A 23447-nucleotide genomic window follows, 5' to 3' on the forward strand; every position below is an offset into this window, starting at 1 on the left:
AGGAATCCAAATTGGAAAAGAAGTAAAACTGTCACTGTTTGCAGATGACATGATACTATACATAGACAATCCTAAAGATGCTACTAAAAAACTGCTAGAGCTCGTCAGTGAATTTGGTAAAGTTTCAGGGTACAAAATTAATACATAGAAATCTCTTGCATTCCTATACACTAACAATGAAAGATCAGAAAGAGAAATTAACGAAACACTCCCATTTAACATTGCATCAAAAAGAATAAAACACCTAGGAATAAACCTACCTAAGGAGGCAAAGGCCTGTACTCTGAAAACTATAAGACAGTGATGAAAGAAATCAAAGATGACACAAACAGATGGAAAGATATACCATGTTCTTGGATTGGAAGAATCAATACTGTCAAAATGACTATACCACACAAGGCACTCTACAGATTCAGTGCAATACCTATCAAATTACCAATGGCATTTTTCACAGAACTAGAACAAAAAATTTTTTAATTTGTATGGAGACACAAAAGACCGCAAGTAGCCAAAGCAACCTTTAAAAATGGAGCTGGAGGAATCAGGCTCCCCGACTTCAGACTATACTACAAAGCTACAGTCATCAAAACACTATGGTATTGGCACAAAAACAGAAATATAGATCAATGGAACAGGATAGAAAGCCCAGAAATAAACCCATACACCTATGGTCAATTAATCTATGACAAAGGAGGCAAGGCTAGACAATGGAGAAAAGACAGTCTCTTCAATAAATGGTGCTGGGAGAACTGGACAGCTGCATGTAAAGAATGTTCTAATTTCATTCTTTTAACACTATACACAAAAATAAACTCAAAATGGATTAAAGACCTAAATGTAAGACCTGATACTATAAAACTCTTAGAGGAAAACATAGAAACAACACTCTGACATAAATTGCAGCAATATATTTTTTGATCTGTCTCCTAGAGTTATGGAAATAAAACCAAAAATAAACAGATGGGACCTAATTAAACTTAAAAGCAAGGGGCTTCCCTGGTGGCGCAGTGGTTGAGAGTCTGCCTGCCGATGCAGGGGACACGGGTTCATGCCCCGGTCAAGGAAAATCCCACATGTCGCGGAGCGGTTGGGCCCGTGAGCCATGGCTGCTGAGCCTGCACGTCCGGAGCCTGTGCTCTGCAAGGGGAGAGGCCACAACAGTGAGAGGTCCGCTTACCGCAAAAAAAAAAAAAAAAAAAAAAAAACAACTTAAAAGCTTTTGCACAGCAAAGAAAACCATACACAAAACGAACAGACAACACTCAGAATGGGAGAACATGTTTGCAAACGACGTGACTGACAAGGGATTAGTCTCCAAAATTTACGAACAGCTCATGCAGCTCAACATCAAAAGAAAACCCAATCAAAAAATGGGCAGAAAACCTAAATAGACATTTCTCCAAAGACATACAGATGGCCAAGAGGCACGTGAAAATGCCAACATCACAACGTGATGCTCAATATCGCTAATTATTAGAGAAATGCAAATCAAAACTACAATGAGATATCACCTCACACCAGTCAGAATAGCCATCAGAAAGTCTACAAACAATAAATGCTGGAGAGGGTGTGGAGAAAAGTAAACCCTCCTACACTGTTGGTGGGAATGTAAATTGATACAGCCACTATGGAAAACAGTAGAGAGGTTCCTTAAAAAACTAAAAATAGGACTACAATATGATCCAGCAATCCCACTCCTGGGCATATAACTGGAGAAAACCATAATTCGAAAAGATACACGCACCCCAGTGTTCATTGCAGCACTATATATTACAGTAGCCAAGACATGGAAGCAACTTAAATCTCCATCAACAGAGGAATAGATAAAGAAGATGTGGTGCATATATACAATGGAATACGACTCAGCCATAACAAGAATAAAATAATGCCATTTGCAGCAACATAGAAGGACCTAGAGATTATCATACTAAGTGAAGTAAGTCAAACAGAGAAAAACAAATATCATATGATACCGCTTATATGCAGAATCTTAAAAAAATGATACAAATGAACTTAGTTACAAAACAGAAATAGACTCACAGAGTTAGAAAACAAACTTATGGTTACCAAAGGGGAAAGGTAGGGTGGAGGGATAAACTGGCAGTTTGGGATTGACATGTACACATTGCTATATTTCAAATAGATAACCAAGAAAGACCTACTGTATAGCACAGGGAACTCTGCTCAATATTCTGTAGTAACCTAAATGGGAAAAGAATTTGAAAAAGAATAGATACATGTGTACGTATAACTGAATCACTGCTGTACACCTGAAACTAGTACAACATTGTTAATCAACTATACTCCAATATAAAATAAAAATTAGAATAAACAATATACTTCTTTGGGATACAAACAGTTGGCAAGCTATAACGAAAAGCAAGGAAAAAAATAGAATTCAAGAGAATGTTGACCTGAGGGTGACAGATTATCTTACACGGATGGTCAAACAAACTGGTAACATTCTACTGCCTAAGATGAGTATTCTTTTTACTTTCTTCTTTAAATTTTATATATATTATATGTAATATATATAATGTATATATACATATATGTATACATATTTTAAATACATTATTTTTCTGTATAATATAGTTTGTAATGTTTTTTAAAAATAGCATTTGCAAAAGATAATGAGTTTAGTTTACGACTGAGACACTCCAAATCTCAAACCCTCTCACATATTAGGAGGTGACTTTGTCCCTCTGATCCTTTGTGACCAGCCCAGACCTCTCCCCAGCTCTTATCCCCTTGTGGATCATGGGATTAGTGGAGACCAAAGACCATGGCTGGACAACTTCTGTGGGGTTGGCTGCCCTGTTCTGGTCCCTGCACAGACGTCAGAACAAGGGAATCTATGGGGCTGGGTGGGGGAATGAGGGACTCTTCAGATTTTCAGTGCAGCTCAGCCCAGAGCCTTACAAAGATTAAAAGGAACAGAAAACAGGGCTTCCCTGGTGGCGCAGTGATTGAGAGTCCGCCTGCCGATGCAGGGGACACGGGTTCGTGCCCCGGTCTGGGAGGATCCCAACTGCCGCGGAGCGGCTGGGCCCGTGAGCCATGGCCTCTGAGCCTGCGCGTCCGGAGCCTGTGCTCTGCAACGGGAGAGGCCACAAAAGTGAGAGGCGCGCGTACCGCAAAAAAAAAAAAAAAAAAAAAAAAAAAAAAGGAACAGAAAACAATATGTGAGGACCCTGGTCTTTGACAAAGGGGCTGCTGTAGCTTTTCACAGAACCTGACCGATATTACACCAGGGTTCAAATGGGTCATACACACATCGGAGTTCATACATTCATTTTTAAAGTATCCAAGCTTGTTAAAGAAAAAACAAAACAGACAGAAGAAACAAAACAGACAGAAGGAATGTGCCAAAGACAATAAAAGAAATACAGGATTCAGTCCGAAGAAACAGCAGGAGGTAAGGAGAGGAATGGGGACCAGGTGAAGTTTTCATCTTAGAATTTCCACATAAATCTTCTGATGTGTTTGAACTGGGCAATTTATCAATACAATAAAAAATCATGCTCCGAGGGGATGAGAAAAACATGGTGCCCCTTAGAGAAGGCAATCAGGAGTTACAAAAGTTTAAAAGGCTTGAAATACCAATGATACTGCAGTCTTCCTTGAAAAAGGAACTTCTGGAAAATGTATTATTGCTCCATCACTGGAGGAAAATGTGAGCTGGCAGAATGGTATAACGGAAAAAGAACACCAGGCAGGAAACCGGCAATCTGTTAGGGAACTACACCCACCCAGCATGTGGTATGTGGTAGGAAGGGTATGGATGGGCTGGGCCCTCTGACACCTGGAGGTGTGAGATTCTCAGCTCTGCCACTTACCGGCGCTGTGACACAGGGCAGGCTGACAGAGGGCAGGCTTGTCAGCCGTGAGCCTGTTTTCTTATCATTAAAGTGGGAACATAAAAATGCCCACTTCAAAGGGTGGTCGTGAAGATTAGACAAGCATTGGAAGCATTTAATACCCAGTGGTGCATAATAAATGTTACGCCCCAGGCCTCAATTTCCCAACTATGCAATTGCAGGAAGGAATAAATGAGCTCTAGCCTCACCAGCTCTAAAGTTGTTTCCCTGCCGCGGTAGGCAGAACAATTCCCTCCTCCCACAAAGGCCCGCTTCCTTAATCCATGGAACCTGGGACTGCATGATGCCATATGCCAAAGGGTAATTACAGTTGCTAATCAGCTGACCTTGAAATAGGGAGACTCTCCTGAGTTATCCCAATGAGCTCCATGTCATCAGTGTCCTTGGAAATGGAAGCAGGAGAGAGAATCCTGCCATTGCTGGATCTGAAGATGGAGGAAGAGGGTTTGAGCCCAGAAATGAGGATGTGCCTGGGGGCTGGAAAGGGCAAGGAAACGGATCCTCTCCTAGAGCCTCCAGAAAAGAACACAGTCCTGAAAAACCTTCATTTTAGCCAGCAAGTGACTTACTTCTGCTGCAGCCCCCCAGGGGGGAGCCGGACAGGCAGCAATGGAAGCAGCTCGGAGCAGGGGCGAGGGAGCCTCCCGTGAAGAGTGCGGCCAGGCCCCGGGACACAGGACCCAGCTCCCAGCTCCTCCAGCCAGCCTGTTTCAAGAGCCATTTAACTCTGCATTAACCTGATGTGATGAGCACAGAGAAATGAACTCCCGGCAGCAAGCGCATCGCCATGTACGGCACCCGCTAACTGATGTGCGAGTTTCTACCGCGTAAGTCGAGAGTAAACCATTGGTTTGCTTACTTCCCTCACGCCCTTCCTGGACGGTGGGTGCATCGGGCCTTCTCCTCTCATCTCCTGCAGTTTTCTATTTAGCTGTTATTCTACTGACATTTCCCATCCCGCAGTCTTTTCTCGGTTGTGCAGTTTGCCATCAGCACCCATATCATTTTTGCAGACCTGACCGAGGTTTCACAACAAAAATCCCAAGACCCTCCAACCTTCCACTCATCCCACTTCGAAATGTTCGCCAAAAGCAAGTATCCTCCCGCATGAGGCGTGCAGTGAGAAGACCACTCAGTTGGCACTTGATGCTCCATTTTTAACTTAACTGACCAAATATCAGAGCAACTTCTGGCCCAGGTACCACCTTGGCATTCAGGACACAATGACAGCCACAGTCCCTGCCCTGAGCAAGCTCACTCTCTGCAGCCACAAGGCTCTCGCAAGGAACTGTCTTAGGTTACACGCCTTCATCTCCTTGGGCTCGGGGGCATCTGTCCCATGGGGGTGATGAAACAGTTCCCCTCACAGGGGCTGAAAGGTGCAAATAAACCCCAAGCATGAAGCACTATCTCGAAATGGCCATTATCTTATTTGTTAAGGATTTCTCATACTTGAGCAGGTTTCCGCTTCCCTTAACGCAGTAAGAGAGCTCTAAAGACTGGACTTTGGTTAATGGAAAAAACAAGCCAGATGGACGTGAGTGAGTAAAAGAGCAACATACAACTATTTCTTTTTTTTTTTTTTTGCGGTATGCAGGCCTCTCACTGTTGTGGCCTCTCCCGTTGTGGAGCACAGGCTCCGGGCGCACAGGCTCAGCACGCGCAGGCTCAGCAGCCATGGCTCACGGGCCTAGCCGCTCCGCGGCATGTGGGATCCTCCCAGACTGGGGCATGAACCCATGTACCCTGCATCGGCAGGCGGACTCTCAACCACTGCGCCACCAGGGAAGCCCACAACTATTTCTTTACTAACCAATTACTAGGACACATTCGCCTCCAAACTCGCTCAGCAGAACAGGCTCCGGGAGACGCTCAGTTGTTTTCCAAGGAGATGGTTGTTTTAATAACCCAGAGACAAGCTACGTTACTCCCCCCTCCTCTTTACAATCACAGCCATCGGGGGCGACCCTCCGTCCAGCACATCCACGTGCACACAGCCTTCCCTGACCAGACTTCACCAAAATAAATAATGCTCTCGTCCGTTCTTGAATTACTCTGACCTCTCTGACAGATGCTGGCGTGCATCTCTGGAACATGCGTCCTTAATAACGAGGGAAGAAACATCCCAGGCAGCATAGGATCTCTTATAGACGCCACAGATAGGCAGAGGGATTTCTACAGGAAGGCACGTTCATGCTCCTGGCAGGTAGCCCTCGGTAACTGCCTCTCCCCTACTGTGCACACACCCCAGTACTGCCGGGGAACCTGCCTCCTGGCAGCAGCCCTCTGCCACCCCTTAGTGTCGCCCCCACCCCTTAGCTCCCACATTTCAGGGATGTTTTCTCAGATGTGCATGACAAGCACTGAAACCCACCAGTTCCAGGCTTCTGCGGTGTCTTCCACGAGTTAACTGGACCCTCCCTCCAACACAGCACCTGGTGCTGAGGTTTTCTTCTGTGATTTCTCGCTCCGTGGAGCCTGGTCTGTGGATACGCTGTAGTGGCAAGAGCCAGGCAGGGTAGAAGTTGGCCAAGAAGGAGTCGGTGAGCTTCCCTCCCAACTCTCAAAGCGCCGTGTTCTACTCATCCACGGACCAGGTCAGTCCAACCTGACTTGAAAAGGCAGCTCTTGGGCAGAATGTGTTCGGGGGTGGGTGTTGCAGGGCAAGCTCACAAGAGGAAGCTCTAGTTTCCGTTCCAAAAGCAAACGAAACACCATGCTTTCATTCTCTGCAAATGGTCCGCTAGATTTCCCAAATCTCCCAAGATAGTTTTCTAATTATTTGTGTTTACTGGCCAACTTGTCTCCAAATATTAAAGACAAGCTCCTCAAAAATCATGCTATCAACCCACGGGGCTTTGCATTAAGAGTACCTACAATGCTGGGAAAACTGGACAGCTGTATGTAAAAGAACGAAATTAGAACACTCCCAACATCATACACAAAATAAACTCAAGATGGATTAAAGACCTAAATGTAAGACTGGATGCTATACAACTCCTAGAGGAAAACAGAACACTTTTTTTTTTTTTTTTTTTTTTTTTTTTCCGTACGCGGGCCTCTCACTGTTGTGGCCTCTCCCGTTGCGGAGCACAGGCTCCGGATGCGCAGGCTCAGCGGCCATGGCTCACGGGCCCAGCCGCTCCGCGGCATATGGGATCCTCCCAGACCGGGGCACGAACCCGTATCCCCTGCATCGGCAGGCGGACTCTCAACCACTGCGCCACCAGGGAGGCCCCAGAACACTTTTTGACATAAATCACAGCAACATCTTTTTGGATCTGCCTCCTAGAGTAGCGGAAATAAAAACAGATATAAACAAATGGGACCTAATTAAGCTTAAAAGCTTTTGCACAGCAAAGGAAACCATAAAGAAAATGAAAAGACAACCTACAGAATGGGAGAAAATATTTGCAAATGATGCGACCAACAAGGGATTAATCTCCAAAATATAAAAACAGCTCATACAGCTCAATATCAAAAAAACAACAACCCAATCAAAAAGTGGGCAGAAGGGCTTCCCTGGTGGCGCAGTGGTTAAGAATCCTCCTGCCAATGCAGGGGACACGGGTTCGTACCCCGGTCCGGGAAGATCCCACATGCCACTGAGTGGCTAGGCCCATGAGCCACAACTACTGAGCCTGCGCGTCTGGAGCCTGTGCTCCGCAGCAGGAGAGGCCGCGACAGTGAGAGGCCCGCGCACCGCGATGAAGAGTGGCCCCCGCTCTCCGCAACTGGAGAAAGCCCTTGCACAGAAATGAAGACCCAACACAGCCAAAAAAAAAAAAAAAAAAAAAAGCAGGCAGAAGACCTAAATAGACATTTCTCCAAAGAAGACACAGAGATGGCCAAGTACATGAAAAGATGCTCAACACTGCTACTTATTAGAGAAATGCAAATCAAAACTACAATGAGGTATACCACCCCACACCGGTCAGAATGGCCACCATCAAAAAGTCTACAGATAATAAATGCTGGAGAGGGTATGGAGAAAAGGGAACCCTCCTACACCATTGGTGGGAATGCAAATTGGTGCAGCCACTATGGAGAACAGTATGAAGGTTCCTTAAAAAACTAAAATAGAGCTACCATATGATCCAGCAATCCCACTCCTGGGCATATATCCAGAGAAAACCGTAATTTGAAAAGATACATGCACCCCAATGTTCACTGCAGCACTATTTGCAATAGCCAGGACATGGAAGCAACCTAAATATCCATCAACAGATGAATGGATAAAGAAGATGTGCTGTATATACATATACAATGGAATATTACTCAGTCATAAAAAAGACTAAAATAATGCCATTTCCAGCAACATGGATGGACCTAAACATTATCATACTGAGTGAAGTAAGCCAGGCAAAGACAAATATCTTATGATATTGCTTATATGCGGAATCTAAAAAAAAAGATACAAATGAACATATATACAAAACAGAAATAGACCCACAGACATAGAAAACAAACTCATGGTTACCAAAAGGGAAAGGACTGGGAGGGATAAATTAGGAGGTTGGGATTAACCGATACACAGTACTATATATAAAATAGATAACCAACAAGGACCTACTGTACAGCACAGGGAACTATATGCATTCTTTTTTAATAACCTATAACGGGAAAGAATCTGAAAAAGAATATACATATATATACATACACATATGTGTATATATACATATATAACTGAATCATTTTGTTGTACACCTGAAACTAACACAACACTGTAAATCAACTATACTTCAATTAAAAAATAAATAAAAAAAGAGCACCTATAAAAAATAACTTTGCAAGAGAAAACCAAAATCGCCTACTCGCTCACTCTGAGTTTCCTACTTTAAACTGGGGACAAAAATATATCTGTTAGACCCATAAATGCAGAGACTTATTAGTATATAGAGTAACTTAGCTAGAATGACAATATTGCCCTCTAGCAAATGGTTAATGCATAAAATTATCTTTTAAAAACTGCACTAGTAAGCTCAGAGCAGAGGGTTCCTAAGCTTTTTAGTTGGATGGCGGTGGCGGCTCCAGTGAATAGCTACAGACAGAAAGGAAAGTCCTCCAGTATGGGAAAGGGAGACCAGGCAAAACGTTTTTGGAGGGAAATGCTGTTGACTATGAAATTGACTAAAACTGTTATTTCATGAAGAGCATTAGAGCTGAAATAAGAAAAGTGAAATATATTTATTCTTTTAGACCAATGCACTCCCGTAAGATTTACACGGTGGCTGCCTCAGAGAGCCTGTATTTCAGGGACACAGATCTTCACTTCCAGAAGCTCCAACTGAGACCTTCTGCTACCAGTCTCTGCGTCATCAGCTATGCCTGCCAGACACTGCCGGGCAGTTGGACCCAGACATCAGCAAACATACCCTGAGCTAGACAGGCTGGGCCACCACAATCAATAAGAAATGAGAACACATTGCAAGTCCCAAGGTGGATAAATAAGAAGAAATCCACATATAGGACATTTGTTCTGAGTAAATCCTAAGAGTTCTCATCAGAAGAAAAAATATTTTCTTTGATTTCTTTAATTTTGTATTTATATGAGGTGATGCGTGTTTACTAAACTTACTGTGATAATCATTTAATGATATATGAAACTCTGGGGGCAAATAAGTGGGGTAGGCTCGGCTATATGCCTCAACGAGGCACTGGCGTGGCTCCGAGGCTCCACCAGCTAATGATTTCTATGGAATCCAGCAACAGGGAAGACAGAATGGAGGAGATCTGGGACTGACGGTGCTGGTCCCCTGACCTCCGAGAATGGGTGCTCCAGCCTGCTGGGAACAGGACTTCTAAAATGACAAGTATGTCTGGAAGGCTGTGGTCCAAGGCCATTTTTGCTGACTATAAGCAGGGTCTATGGAACCAGAGGGAGCACACAGATCTTCTGAAACTTGAAGGTGTATATGCTCGACATGAAACTGAATTCTATCTAGGCAAGACATGTGCTTATATGTACAAAGCAAAGAACACAGTAACTCCTGGTGGAAAACCTAAAACCAGAGTAATCTGGGGAAAGATAACTCGCACCCATGGAAACAGTGGCATGGTTCGTGCCAAATTTGGAAGCAACCTTCCTGCTAACGCCACTGGACACAGAATCCGTGTGATGCTGTACCCTTCAAGGATTTAAACTTATTGAAAAGTAGATAAAACTGTGGATTTCTTCTCTTGCAAAAAAAGTGATATAAGTCAAATCATTATGCTGTACACCTTAAACTTATACAGTGCTGCATGTCAATTATATCTCATTAAAACTAAAGTAAAAGTTACAAAAAAAAAGAAATCCACATCAAGATGAATCAGTGCATGTGAAACTTCAGTGGTAACAAGAAAAACTTAAAAGGAACCAGAGGGAAAGTCAGATTACCAGCAAAGAACAACAATTAGGCTGACAGTTGCTACAACAGCAACAGGTATCAAAAAATCATGGAATTGTATCTTTAGAAGTGCTGAGGAGAACAACTGTTAACCTAAAATTCTCTACCCAATTAAATTACCATTTGAGAGTATTTTTTAGATAGACAGAGGCCTCTGTGCAGAGATTACCTCCTACTTATGCTTACTGAAATAACCCTAAATGCATCCCAGCAAGAAGAAACAGAACCTGGAAAGAAGAGTGGTAACCAAAGTTGGTAAATTTAGATGTAAAAGGTGAATCAGCATAAGTACTTACAACTAAAATAAAATGGAAGCTTAAAATGGGGTAGCGGGGATTTGACACTAAATTATTTTCAGCAAGTCACAGTGTCAGAAGGAGTTTGTGTCCTTCAGGAGAACGGTAAATACACTTTTAAGTATGTTTGTTAAAATCTGCAAAGAACAGAGATATAAATTCTAAACCAACAGAGAGAGAATTAAAAAAACAAGCCCAGTATTTTTGACGGAATGCAGGGAGGTTAAAAAAAGAAGAAAAAGAACATGGTGGCAGGAAAAGTAAATAACACAGCAGAACAAGTCCAACTCTAAGTGCAATCACAGGAACTCTAAATGGAACAAACTCACTTATTACAACAAACGTCGATTACCTCTCACACACACTCAGCCTTAAACTGCTTAAAACATGACACAGAAATGTTGAAAACAAAAAAGTAAAAAAATTATACCAGCAAACAATACTGCAAAGAAAGCCGATGTAGCAATATTGGTACAATGTGACACTGAGAGCAGCATCAGACACATAGGAATCCAAGGCAAAAGCACTAACAGAGATAATGCATTTAATAATAGAAGAACCACCTACCAAGTTATGATAACCGTGAAGTTTTATGCACCCAATAATAAAGTAGCAAACACTTTCCCAAACCAAATTCACTTATTCTACTGAAATGGCCCCAAAAGCAAGAGACAAGAAAGCCAACCCACTGGTCAGATGGGCTCACTGGTGGGACATATCATGGCCTTGAGTGAATTTGATCATTATAAAAGAATCATTATTTTAATTACAGAAATGAGACTATTTGGGGGAGTTAAAAGTGAACAGAAGGCTATGTATTATTCAAGAGTGACCATAGAAATTATAGATCTAGACTTCATTCAAGAAGCAAGGAAGGACTAGACCCATAAGATAAATTAGAATTAGGCAATTGTAGGGAGAAATCAACTATTTTATGTTTTCCCTACCGATTCCCATTTGTTTAATGCAAAAGTCATATTTTCATATACATTAAATTCAAGAGTGTCCTTTTATTCCCTTTTTAAAAATTAAAAAGAAAATTTTTGGCCTTGCCACGAGGCATGTGGGATCTTAGTTCCCCAGCCAGGGATCAAACCCTCACCCCTTGTAGTGAAGGCACGCTGGACCACCAGGGAAGTCCCAAGAGTGTCCTTTTACTGACAATGTGTTCAGTTGAATGAAACAAAGTCCCAGTGCTCGGGTGGGTGGTTTCAAAGTCCCCATGAGAGGCTCAGAGGCTACCAGGAGGACAGGAGAGACTGACCACACAGCCACCCTGCCCCCTAATGAGGGTTCCTGTCCCGCTGGTCCCCTGGAGAACCAGAGTCACACACAAACAACACAATCCACAACAGCTAGAAGTGTGCACGCTGCAGATGAGCAAAAGAGGGAAAGGATAGAAGAGAAAAAAGACAACTAAAGGGGCAGAGAGGGGCGGAGCAAATTTGACGAGTGGCGGGTTCCAAGGAACCTGAGAGAGATGGAAGTCCACCGTCATGAGCAGGCTGGAATCGGCCTCTGACGTGCTTTAGGAAAACTATCATGAACGGCCAGGAAGCCCCATGGTCATGGCCCTTTACGACTGCCGTGGTCATAAACACACAACTCGAGGCTGGGCACCGACTCACGCCCAAGGGCAGTTACACGCTGCCGCCCGTCATCTGGGCCTCTGATTCGACGGGAAGAGGTCACTCCAAGGCCTCCTCTTCCCCAAACGCCTGTCCTGCAAACTCTTATTTTACCCTGCGTTAATCTCACCAACCCACAGCTCCACTCCTAGGGGGGAGCTATTTAGCTACAATTACAGAGATGCTCCAGACACAACATCCTCCCAGGGCAGTGGCAGCAGCTGATCTAAAAGCACCGGGAAGTTTTACAAAACACAGATGCCTGAGAAACAGAACAAAACCAGCCCCTCAGATGCCTGGGTCCCAGCCCCAGATGTTCTGATGCAACTGGTCAGGGGGTAGCCTGTAACCTCCCCAGGGATTCTTCTACCAGGCAGCTGGGGCGAGTGTCACAGGGCTCAAGGGCTCGTCCTCGGCATGGGTTTACAAGACCCCTTTCACCTCCTAATAAAAGCCGAGGAGCGGGGAGCACCTGATTCCCTGCTCTGAGCACTGCTGGTCTCTAATCCTCCTGCAAAGAAAGACCCAAACGTCTACCCTCCCCCCTCCCATTTCAAAGGGCACCTCTGAAGACATTTGTCAAGAGGTTGAGAGCAAAGGCGAACGAGCAGTGTCTGCTTTCTGCACATCTTGTCACCAGCCTGCCCCCAGGAAAATCTAATAATTAGCAGAGCTCAGACGTCACTGGGGAGGCTCGGTGGGGTGTGTGTGTGTGAGCCCGTACAGAGTGAGGAGGGAGACGAGAAGGCTTCCGAAGGTACCAGAACAGCCTATGCAGCCCCTCGCAATCATGTCAAACCATCCCTCCCTCGAGAGGAAGAACAGGACTCCGCTGTCAAGGCCAGGGGCATGTGGACAGCACCACACGCCCATCTGGTTGCAGGGATGCTTCCCTCCGAAGCTCCAGGGGAGCTGCGGGGAGAGATGTCCGGCCAGCCTGTGCACGTGGTCTCTCTCTCCCAGCTGGTGGTGCTCAACTGGGGGTAACTTGGGGCCCCTCCCTCCCCAGGGACACTTGGCTTTGCCCATAGACACTGGCACAAATGGAGGGTTGTTACTGGCATCCAGTGGGTGGAGGCCAGAGACGCTGTTATGCATCCTACAAGGCACAGAGTGGCTTCCCGCGGCAAAGAGTTATCCAGCCCAAAACACCCGCAGAGCCAAGGCTGAGAAACCATCTCTGAGCAATGGCTCAGCAGTGATTCGTCGGGCAATCCCCATGTGCAATGTCATACGACAATGTGAGGGTTATGCGACACCTGGGCCCCATCACTTAGTGACCCTGTGAGTTACCAGGTTTAAAAATAAATCCAAACCCAAACCCTACACAAGAGAACCCTTGGAAACAACAAGAAACGCCCAGCGACACTTCAAAGCTGAAAAGGAAGCGAGCAGCCCAACCATGGACTCAGTTGGCCAGAAGGAAACTGAAACTTCTCTCATTTCACCCAGAGAAGTTCCTACGACTCCTCCGGGAGGAGCGTGTAAAGCTCTCGATCATTAAGAGTGTTTTAAACCACATGCATTAGACCCAGACAGACAGGCACTTGTTGCATAAAATTACATCATCTTTAAACTGTCCTGTTTGCTAGGAGTCACAAAAATAACGGAGGATTTTTCAGAAGTGACTTTGTTTCACTCATGAAAAACATTATTGCTAATCCCCGTGAATAAGCACAGATGATGGAACATCCACAAGCCTCTTCGCAGCCCCCTCCCAGCGCCTTGACCAACAGTCCTGGGGCGGGGGGCATAGAAACGGTACCCGGTGCCGCAACATCCCACCCCTGGTTTCCCCCAAACAGCCCCGCCCCGGCTCCCAGCCCTGCTCAGACTGTGGTGAAACCTCTAGCCGGAAGAGGGGAAGCCGCATGAGATGGGAAAACAACGAACAAGAGGCTACTCCAACTGTTCAGGGTTAAATCATCCACACACGTATGGGCTTGGTGAGTAAATACAGCTTTGCCTGGGCTCCCAGCGTCCAAAGATGAAGAACATCTACGCTCCAACACCAACCATCTGATGAATGCTTCTGTGTTTTGGACATTCCCTTGTCCCAGTCAACCTGCTGTGTGTGGGTCACAAAAAAGAACATCTGTGATGCTGGGGGACAAATGAGAACCAAGTCTCCCACACAAGCCTTATCTCAGCACAGAAACTGACCAACCCAAGGCGAAGCACCCTGGAGGCTCAAGGTCTCTCTCTCATTTCTCCCAGGCTCATCCTTATGTCAGGGATTCAAATACTGGCAATCAACTGCTCAACAGCAAGACATTCTGCACAGATGCGTAACTATATATATAACTTGGCGTCTTTTCAATGCTGAATAATTTCTGACGACTGAAGGGGAAAAATGAAAACAGCTTCTCTGGCTCATGATCATACCACTCAATGTCTGATGGTTCTCACTTGAGTCAGAGAAATGCCAAGAAAGTGTACTCGGGAAACAGTCCTACCAGGCAGCATCTTCTAAGCATTTCTATTTCTCTGACTCTTGATTCTGCATTTGAGGATAAAAGTTATCCAAATCATACGACGTCACTAACACCACATACAGTGTATAAATTTGACAGACCACCCCCCCAGAATCAGATGTAAATTTTGAAAAGAGAAATGTTTGTTATTTATTCACGCATTATAAACCGGATGCAGTTAACCATCTAGTGGAGTTTAAATTATCCAGAAATACGTGCTATGGCTACATATATATATATATTTTTTTGGCCGTGCTGTGCAGCATGTGGGATCTTAGCTCCCTGACCAGGGTGTGGAGCCTGTGCCCCCTGCAGTGGAAGCGCAGAGTCTTACCCACTGGACCGCCAGGGAAGTCCCTCTGGCTACATTTTAATTATTTTTTAAGAAAAGCCACATGAGTGGTGTCTGTGTCACTGAAATTCACAGGCTCCTTACTTCAACAGCAGATGACAGGCTGACAGCCGCCCTCCACAGTATAAAAGATTCCCACGTGCCAGGACAGACCGTGCTGAGGGCAGAGGAAGGGCTGGGTCTTACATCTCTGGGGGGAGTGAGTGTGGCCTGAAGCTGATGGCCGCTCACATAGCATCGCTGCTTCTGCCTGAAAGGCCAGCTGGGCGCCCACAAGGATACAGGAAACAGGCAGAGAGGAGGCTGGCCACTCACAGGGACAACCAGGTGTGTGTGGCACGACCCCAGCGAGGGACCCCCTGAACCTCAGAGCTAACAAAACAGGGCAATCTGATAGCCCTCAGTCGTCATCAAAATATTAATACTTGACCTCAACTGGAATCTCAGGTCTGTATGAACTGTCCTGGGGCGATCACTTACAGAGTCAGAAATTCCCCGCCAAGAGATTTTAAGATAATGTTATAGCTCTTTCTCAAGATAAAGATGACAAAACCTTCACTCATTCAACAAATATTTACTGAGTGCTTGACAAGGGCAAGGACATGCAGACACATATATATACCCGATAAGTCAGAGATGTGAGGTCCGAAATGCCACTGAGGGATCCCGTGAGACCCTCAAACTGCAGGTTTGAGTAGACACCTACCAAGGAAGCACTTTCGAGATTTATACAGCTGAGTAATTGAGGCTGTGTGGGCAGAGATCAACAGAGCAGAACTGCACCCAGAAATAGACCTACACACAGGTCCCCTGGTTTCTGACAAACGTACTCAATGGAGCAAAGATAGCCTTTTCAAGAAATGGTGCCAGAACTGGAGGCCCATAGGCAAAAAATGAACCTTGACCTGAGTCTCACACCTTATACAAAAATGAACTCAAAATGGACACCATGGATTGAAATGTAAAACGTAAAACTGTAAAACTTACCCCCACCCCCCAAAAAAAAACACAGGAGAAAATATTCAGAATCTAGGTCTAGGCTAAGAGCTCTGAGAATTGATACCATAAAAGGAAATATTTATAAATTGAACTTCATCAAAATTAAAAACATTTGCCCTGGGGAAGACCCTGCTGAAAGGATGGAAGACAAACTGCAGAGTGGGAGAAAATGCTTGTAAACTATTTATCTGACCAAGTATCTAGAAGAACTCTCAAAGCGCAGCAGTTTAAAAAAAATACACAAGAGTAAAATAAGCAATCTAATTAGAAAATGGGCAAAAGACATGAAGACACCAAAGAGCACATACAGGTGGCAAATATGGCATGAAAAGATATCCAACGTCATTAGCCATTAGGGAAATGCACATTAAAACCACAAAGAGATATCACCCATCAGAATGGCCAAAATGAAGGAGTAACAACACCAAATGCCAGTGAGGACGCAGAGCAATGGAGCACTTGTGCATGCCTGGTGAGAACAGTAAATGGTGCAGCCACTCTGGAAAATAGTTGGGCACTTTCTTAAAAAAAAAAAAAAAAAGAAATATGCAACTACCATATGACCCAGGAACTGAGCATTTATCCCAGAGAAATGAAGGCTGATGTTCCCACAAAAACCTGCACACAGACGTTCACAGCAACTTTATTCATAATAGCCCTAGCCTGGAAACGACCCAGGTGTCCTTCAACCAGACTGGTTAAGGCCCCTGTGGTGCATGGTCACCGTGGACCACTCCTCATCTATAAAAAGGCGCTGGACTTCCCTGGTAGAGCAGTGCTTAAGAATCCGCCTGCCAATGCAGGGGACACAGGTTTAAGCCTTGGTCCGGGAAGATCCCACATGCCGCGGAGCAACTAAGCCCGTGTGCCACAACTACCAAGCCTGCGAGACACAACTACTGAGCCCGCGTGCTGCAACTACTGAAGCCCCCACGTCTAGGGTCTGTGCTCCGCAACAAGAGAAGCCACTACAATGAGAAGCCCAAGCACCGCAACAAAGAGTAGCCCTCGCTTGTCGCAACTAGAAAAAGCCCACACGCAGCAACAAAGACCCAATGCAACCAAAAATAAATTTTAAAAAAGGGGACTTCCCTGGTGGCACAGTGGTTAAGAATCTGCCTGCCAATGCAGGGGACACGGGTTTGAGCCCTGGTCTGGGAGGATCCCACATGCCGCGGAGCAACTAAGCCCGTGCGCCACAACTGCTGAGCCTGCGCACCTAGAGCCCGTGCTCCACAACAAAAGAAGCCACTGCAGTGAGAAGCCCACACACCGCAATGAAGACTAGCCCTTGCTCGCCACAACTAAAGAAAGCCCGCACACAGCAATAAAGACCTGACGCAGCGAAAAATAAATTTTAAAAAAGTTTAATTAAAAAAAAAAGCACAGACCACAGATGTGTCCACAACCTGGGCAAATCTCCAGAGAATGATGCTGAGTGAAAAGAGCCAGTCCCCAAAGGTTACACACTGTGTGACTCCATTCATCATATTCTTGAAATGACACAAATATAGAAACAGAGACCACAGCAGTGGGTGCCAGGGGTGCAGGATGGGAGCTGGGACAGGAGGGAAGCGGGTGCAGCCATAAAAGATCAACGTGAGGGATTCCTGTGGTGATGGGACCGTTCTGTAGCTTGACTGAACCAATGTGATATCCTAGTTGTGAGATCATACCAGTGTTTTATGTTACCTATTAAAACCTGGGGGAGGGACTTCCTTGGCGGTCCAGTGGTTAAGACTCTGTGCTTCGCATGAGTTCGATCATGCAAAGGGGGCATAGGTTCGATCCCTGGTTAGGGAACTAAGATCCTGCATGCCCGGCAGTGTGGCCGAAAAACCAAAACAAACAAAAACTTGGGGGAAACAGGGTAAAGGGTACATGGGACCTTTCTGTATTATTTCTTACAACTGCATGAGAATCTGCAAGGGCCTCGTGAAAGAGTTCAGAAAAAGAGTGCTGGGGAAGGCTTCAAGAAGGAGGTGTCATTTCTGGGAGAATCTTTTAAAGGATGGGCTGCATGTCACTAAGTAGAGGTGGGACTCCAGGTACAGTCCGGGGGGAGCAGGGGTGAGGTGGGCTGAGAGGGCTGTGCTCACTCTGAGGGTGAATTCTGCCTTCCTTCTTCCTATAATAATTTTCTCAGTAGAGATGAAAGCAGCAGCTTAATGAATACTTCCAAAGTAGAAATTAATTTTATAGAGAAGCATTAGTGGGTCAGAGCAAGAGGCGGATGCCCTTCCTCCTGGACCCACTCCTCTGGCAGCTCCCCCAGTGCCCCCCTGTCCAGGCGGCTGCACAGAGCTCCCCTCCACCCCTCCAGTGCCCACCTGCCCACCGGCCTCCTCCTTCCAAGTTCACGGCAAAGGAGGAGGTGGGGCTTGAGCCAAGGTCTGGAGGACAGAGGAGAGGGGAGGGTTGCTGGGTCAGAGGCGTGGGTAAGTCCCAGCCTGGCCAGGACCCGCGGTGAGGGGGCCGCCCGGACTTCACTAGGACTTCACTAGCCTCGTTGAAAACCTTGATATGATTCCACCTTGATTTCCCCAAGAAATGGCTCCAGGGCTGGGTTCCGGGCACCAGCACAGCCCTCGACAGGCTCTTGCCCATCCCTTCCAACAAGAGTGAATCAGCCATTACTGCTATTTATGGTTGTTTAACTGCATACACACACACACCCTTTCTTCCCAGACAACAAGACTGTGCCATTTACAGCTGAAGCATTCTATTTTATTTTTAATTTTTTTTGGCTGTGTTGGGTCTTTGTTGCTGCACGCGGGCTTTGTCTAGCTGTGGCAAGTGGGGGCTACTCTTCGTTGCCGTGTGTGGGCTTCTTGTGGTGGCTTCTGTTGCAGAGCACGGGCTGTAGGCACGTGGGCTCAGTAGTTGTGGCTCGCGGGCTCTAGAGCACAGGCTCAGTAGTTGTGGCACGCGGGCTTAGCTGCTCCGCGGCATGTGGGATCTTCCCGGACCAGGGATCGAACCTGTGTCCCCTGCACTGGGGGTTGGATTCTCAACCACTGCGCCACCAGGGAAGCCCCATGGCTGAAGCATTTAAAGCTGTTCCTGCCAATGCCTCCTGTGCTTCCTGCCCTGCTCCTCACCCTCCAGGTCCCTGAGCTCTGCATCTCCCGGCCTTGGGGATCATTCCCTTGGTTGATGGGGCTCTAGTCCAATCGTACCCCTGCCCTCGGGGTGTGGGCAGGACACACAAAGGCTGTTTCCCTCCAGATCCCTGTGTTGACACTGCATGCACATGCACACACACGAATATGCACACGCACACACACACCCCAGACTCATGTTGCAGCGTTTGGGAAAAGGACTTAACCAGACACCTCCAGTTCCTCCTGCTTCCACTCCATCCCATGTCACCTCGTTATTAAGTTGGCAGGCACATAACAGACCACTCAGGCCACCGGAATGCTCTCCCCATCCTGCTCTCTAGCTTGCCACCCTCCCTCCAAACTCAGATCAGCAAAGTAGAGCAGGTGCTGCGTGTTCCCTGAGGCGCCCACAGAGCCCGCCAGGCTCCCAAATAGGACGGCTGCCCCGTCCACCCAGCCTGCCCATCCTTCTGTTCACTGCTGACCGGCCAGGGCCGAGGCCTGAGTGACTCCACGGCGGCCAATGACAACCTGGTCAGGGTCCGGGAGGCGCCCAGGCACGAGGACTCTGCCCATACATGCTTCACACCGACTCACCCACACACATCTTTTTCTTACAAGGGGGACCATAAACTCTGAAATCACAGACAGTGCTATTAAAGTGTAGAATGACAGCAATAAAACCCTTTACTATGTTTGTACACCTTTGTTTCCAGACATTATGGACACCTGATAGTTTGAATATAATGACACACAGAAAAAAGTTCTCACCCACTGGGTGAGAAAAAAGACTGTCTTAATCCATTCAGGCTGCTCTGACAAAATACCAGAGACTGGGGGGCTTAAAGAACAGACATCATTTCCCACAGTCCTGGAAGCTGAGAAATCTAAGATCAAGATGATGGCAGATTCCTTGTCTGGTGAGGACCTGCTTCCTGGTTCATAGACGGCCAGGTCCCAGTGTGTCCTCACATGATGGATGGAATGAGGGTGCTTGTATGGGGTCCCTCTTAGGGGGACACTAATCCTTGTGAAGTGGGAGAGGCTCCGCCCTCATGACCTAATCACCTCCCACAGGCTCCACCTCCTCATAGCATCTAATTGGGGATTAGGATTTAACATGAATCTGGAGGCAACACAGACATTCAGGCTACAGCAGAGAAGACAGTGAGGAGGAGGCACAACGTGGAGAAGCCATGAAAAGGAAAGGCTCTGAGATCATCGGGGGTCAGGGAGCCACAGAAAGAGGCAGGGATGAAGTGCTGGGTCAGGAGACAGAGGACACACGGGGTTACTCTGGGACCCAAGAAGGGTCACATCCTGTTTTGGCAACACGGCACAGGGAGCTATCGTGAGCCCCGCCCCCAGTAAACAGCTAGGAATGCTAGAGAAAATATAACAAGCAAAAATTTTTACACAGCTGAACTCACACACACAAAGAAGGAAAATTCCCTAATGTCCGCAGTGCCTAAGGGATTGGAAACCAGAGCCATGAGCACAAGGGTATGTATTAAGGGGGGCAGGAGGGGATGGTGGGAGTTACCAGAAATAGGCCAGGGGTGTAAGAAGAGGCTTCAATCAATGCACCAAGGCAACCCATTGCAGAGATGCACCCCCACAGAAAGTAAACTAAAAATCACTCGAGGAGGGGAGAGTAAGCTTCTGCTCAGGACACTGGGTGGTGGAAAAAAATCTCCTTTGAAATATGAAAATACCCTAGGCCTACACAAGTTCAGTGTCCAACTGACACCCATTTGATACCAAAATTTGGTAGCCAAAAATTAAGGACTGTATTTGGACCAATGATACCACCAAGGCCTCCAGAAAAGACCAACACAAAAGCTCCCTAAGAGGACATTTCGACAAACTTCATGGAATTCCTCCTAAGAAGGACTTGTAATAAAATCCACTGTTAAGAGTCACCAGATCAGACAAACTGAAGGCTTAGTAATACCAAGAACTCAACAGAACTGAAAAAGACTGACTTTAAAATGTTTAAAGATTTAAAGCAAGAACTATGAGATGATGAAGAAAGAAGAAACTATGAAAAAGAACAAGCAACTTTTTAAAACTTCTAGAAATGAAAAGTTAGTGGATGAATAAAACTGTAATTCTCTTGTAAAGAAGAGAATTAGTAACTTGGACAAGAAATTATCCAGAATGTAGCACAGAGAGATAAAAATATCTTAAAAAAAAAAAAAAGAACAGGTAAGTGAGATGGCAGATGGAATAAGAATGGCCAACATAAGGCCCACATAAGACTAACAGGAATTCTAGAAGAAATACAGAGGATGGGGAAGAAACATGATTCAAAGACATAGTTTCGCTACAGAAGACTATTCAACGAGTGAGAATTTTTCAGAGTTTATGAAAGACAAAAACTCAGATTGGCAATGAGTGTTGAGCAAAATAAAAATAAATCTAGATACATTTGATTCAAACTACAGAATACCAAACACGCAGAGAAAAGCATAAAAGTAACCAGGAAGTAAAGAGATTAACTACAAAAATGAAAATTATCTAACAGCAGACCTCTTGATAAGCAAAATAGAGCCAAAAGATAATAAAAATACTATCGTCAAAGTGTTAGAATTCTATGCCCAACTAAATATCTTTCAAGACTGAGTATGAAATAAAAGTATTTTAGACAATATCATTTACTGAAATAAACCACTAAAAGATGTATTAATAAATCAGCGAGAAGGAAACTGAACTCAGAAGGAAGGAGCAACACTCAAGAAGCAGTGATAACAGACTGGAAAATGTGCAAATGAATCTAAATAAGAATTAGCTATGAAATTAGTCAGCTTAGGTGGGGAGATGATTTTAAAAAGATGAAACTGAAATAGTAACTGGGTAACAATAGTATGCAAGGAGTTGGAGTTGAAGCTTTCTAAGATGCTTGTATTATTCAGGAAAATAATATAGTGATTAGTTTTAGACATTGAGAAACATGCATGTTAAAAACGTAAGAGTGATCATTAAAATAATAGTAATAGAATGTATAACTTCCTAACCAAGAGAGAGAACACAGGAATTAAAAACTCAGAGAGGGCCTCCCTGGTGGCGCAGTGGTTGAGAGTCCGCCTGCCGATGCAGGGGATACGGGTTCGTGCCCCGGTCTGGAAGGATCCCATATGCCGCGGAGCGGCTGGGCCCGTGAGCCATGGCCGCTGAGCCTGTGCGTCCAGAGCCTGTGCTCCGCAACGGGAGAGGCCACAACAGTGAGAGGCCCGCGTACAGCAAAAAAAAAAAAAAAAAAAAAAAAAAACCTCAGAGAGAAATCAACATTAAAAAATAGAGGGATTTGCCTGGCAGTCCAGTGGTCCTATGCAGGGGACCATGTGTGGGTTTGATCCCTGGCTGGGGAGCTAAGATCCCACATGCCTTGTGGCCAAAAAAACAAAACATGAAACTGAAGTAATATTGTAACAAATTCAGTAAAGGCTTTAAAAATGGTCATCAAAAAAAAAATCTTAAAAAAAATAAATAGAAAAAAGAAACAAAAGGCATGGAGGGTGGGATAGAGATGCAAGAGGGAGGAGATACGGAGATATATGTATATGTATAGCTGGTTCACTTTGTTATAACACAGGAACTAACATATCATTGTAAAGAAATTATACTCCAATAAAGATGTTAAAAAAAGAAAAGGTCGGGTTTCCCTGGTGGCGCAGTGGTTAAGAATCTGCCTGCCAATGCAGGGGACGAGGGTTCGTGCCCCGGTCCGGGAAGATCCCACATGCCGCGGAGCGGCTGGGCCCGTGAGCCATGGCCGCTGAGCCCGCGCGTCCAGAGCCTGTGCTCCGCAACGGGAGAGGCCACAACAGTGAGAGGCCCGTGTACAGCAAAAAAAAAAAAAAAAAGGACATGGAATATAGAGAGCATAAAATACAATGACAGAAATAAATTCAAACACATTAATAACCATAATAAATGTAACTGAATTAAATTCACAAGTTAAAAAAAGATTCCCAGATACCATTTTTTTTTAAAAGGTAGCTATAGTTCATTCAGAAGAAATATACCTAAAACATAATGGTGTAGAAAAAATAGAACTTACAGCAAAAAGCAAGACATCAGAATAAAGAGGTCATTATCAAATGATAAAGGCAACAACTCATCACAAAAAAAAGTTCTAAATCTTTATGCATTCATATTCAAAATCTAAAAAGCAAAGTGACAGATTACAAGAAGAAAATTTAAATGTAGAATTATAATGGGTGATTTTAACACATCTTCATCTTAAAGACATGTATTTAGCAGACAAAACAAAACTATAAAGGATATAGAAAATTTGAACACCACAATTAACAAATGATCT

General features: G+C 45.2%; 1 protein-coding gene and 1 pseudogene across 7 annotated transcripts in view; one reads left to right on the top strand and one right to left on the bottom strand.

The window, feature by feature from the left end:
- MTCL1 (microtubule crosslinking factor 1) overlaps positions 1 to 23447 on the bottom strand; it is a 125745-nt gene that overhangs the window by 82629 nt on the left and 19669 nt on the right. The window lies entirely within an intron of this gene.
- LOC309814413 (large ribosomal subunit protein eL33-like) lies at positions 9651 to 10023 on the top strand (annotated as a pseudogene). Its single transcript has one exon. The product of its transcript is annotated as a large ribosomal subunit protein eL33-like (transcript).

The sequence above is a fragment of the Mesoplodon mirus genome (genome assembly GCF_964341445.2).
Source record: "Mesoplodon mirus genome assembly, chromosome: 13".
Classification (NCBI taxonomy): domain Eukaryota; kingdom Metazoa; phylum Chordata; class Mammalia; order Artiodactyla; family Ziphiidae; genus Mesoplodon; species Mesoplodon mirus.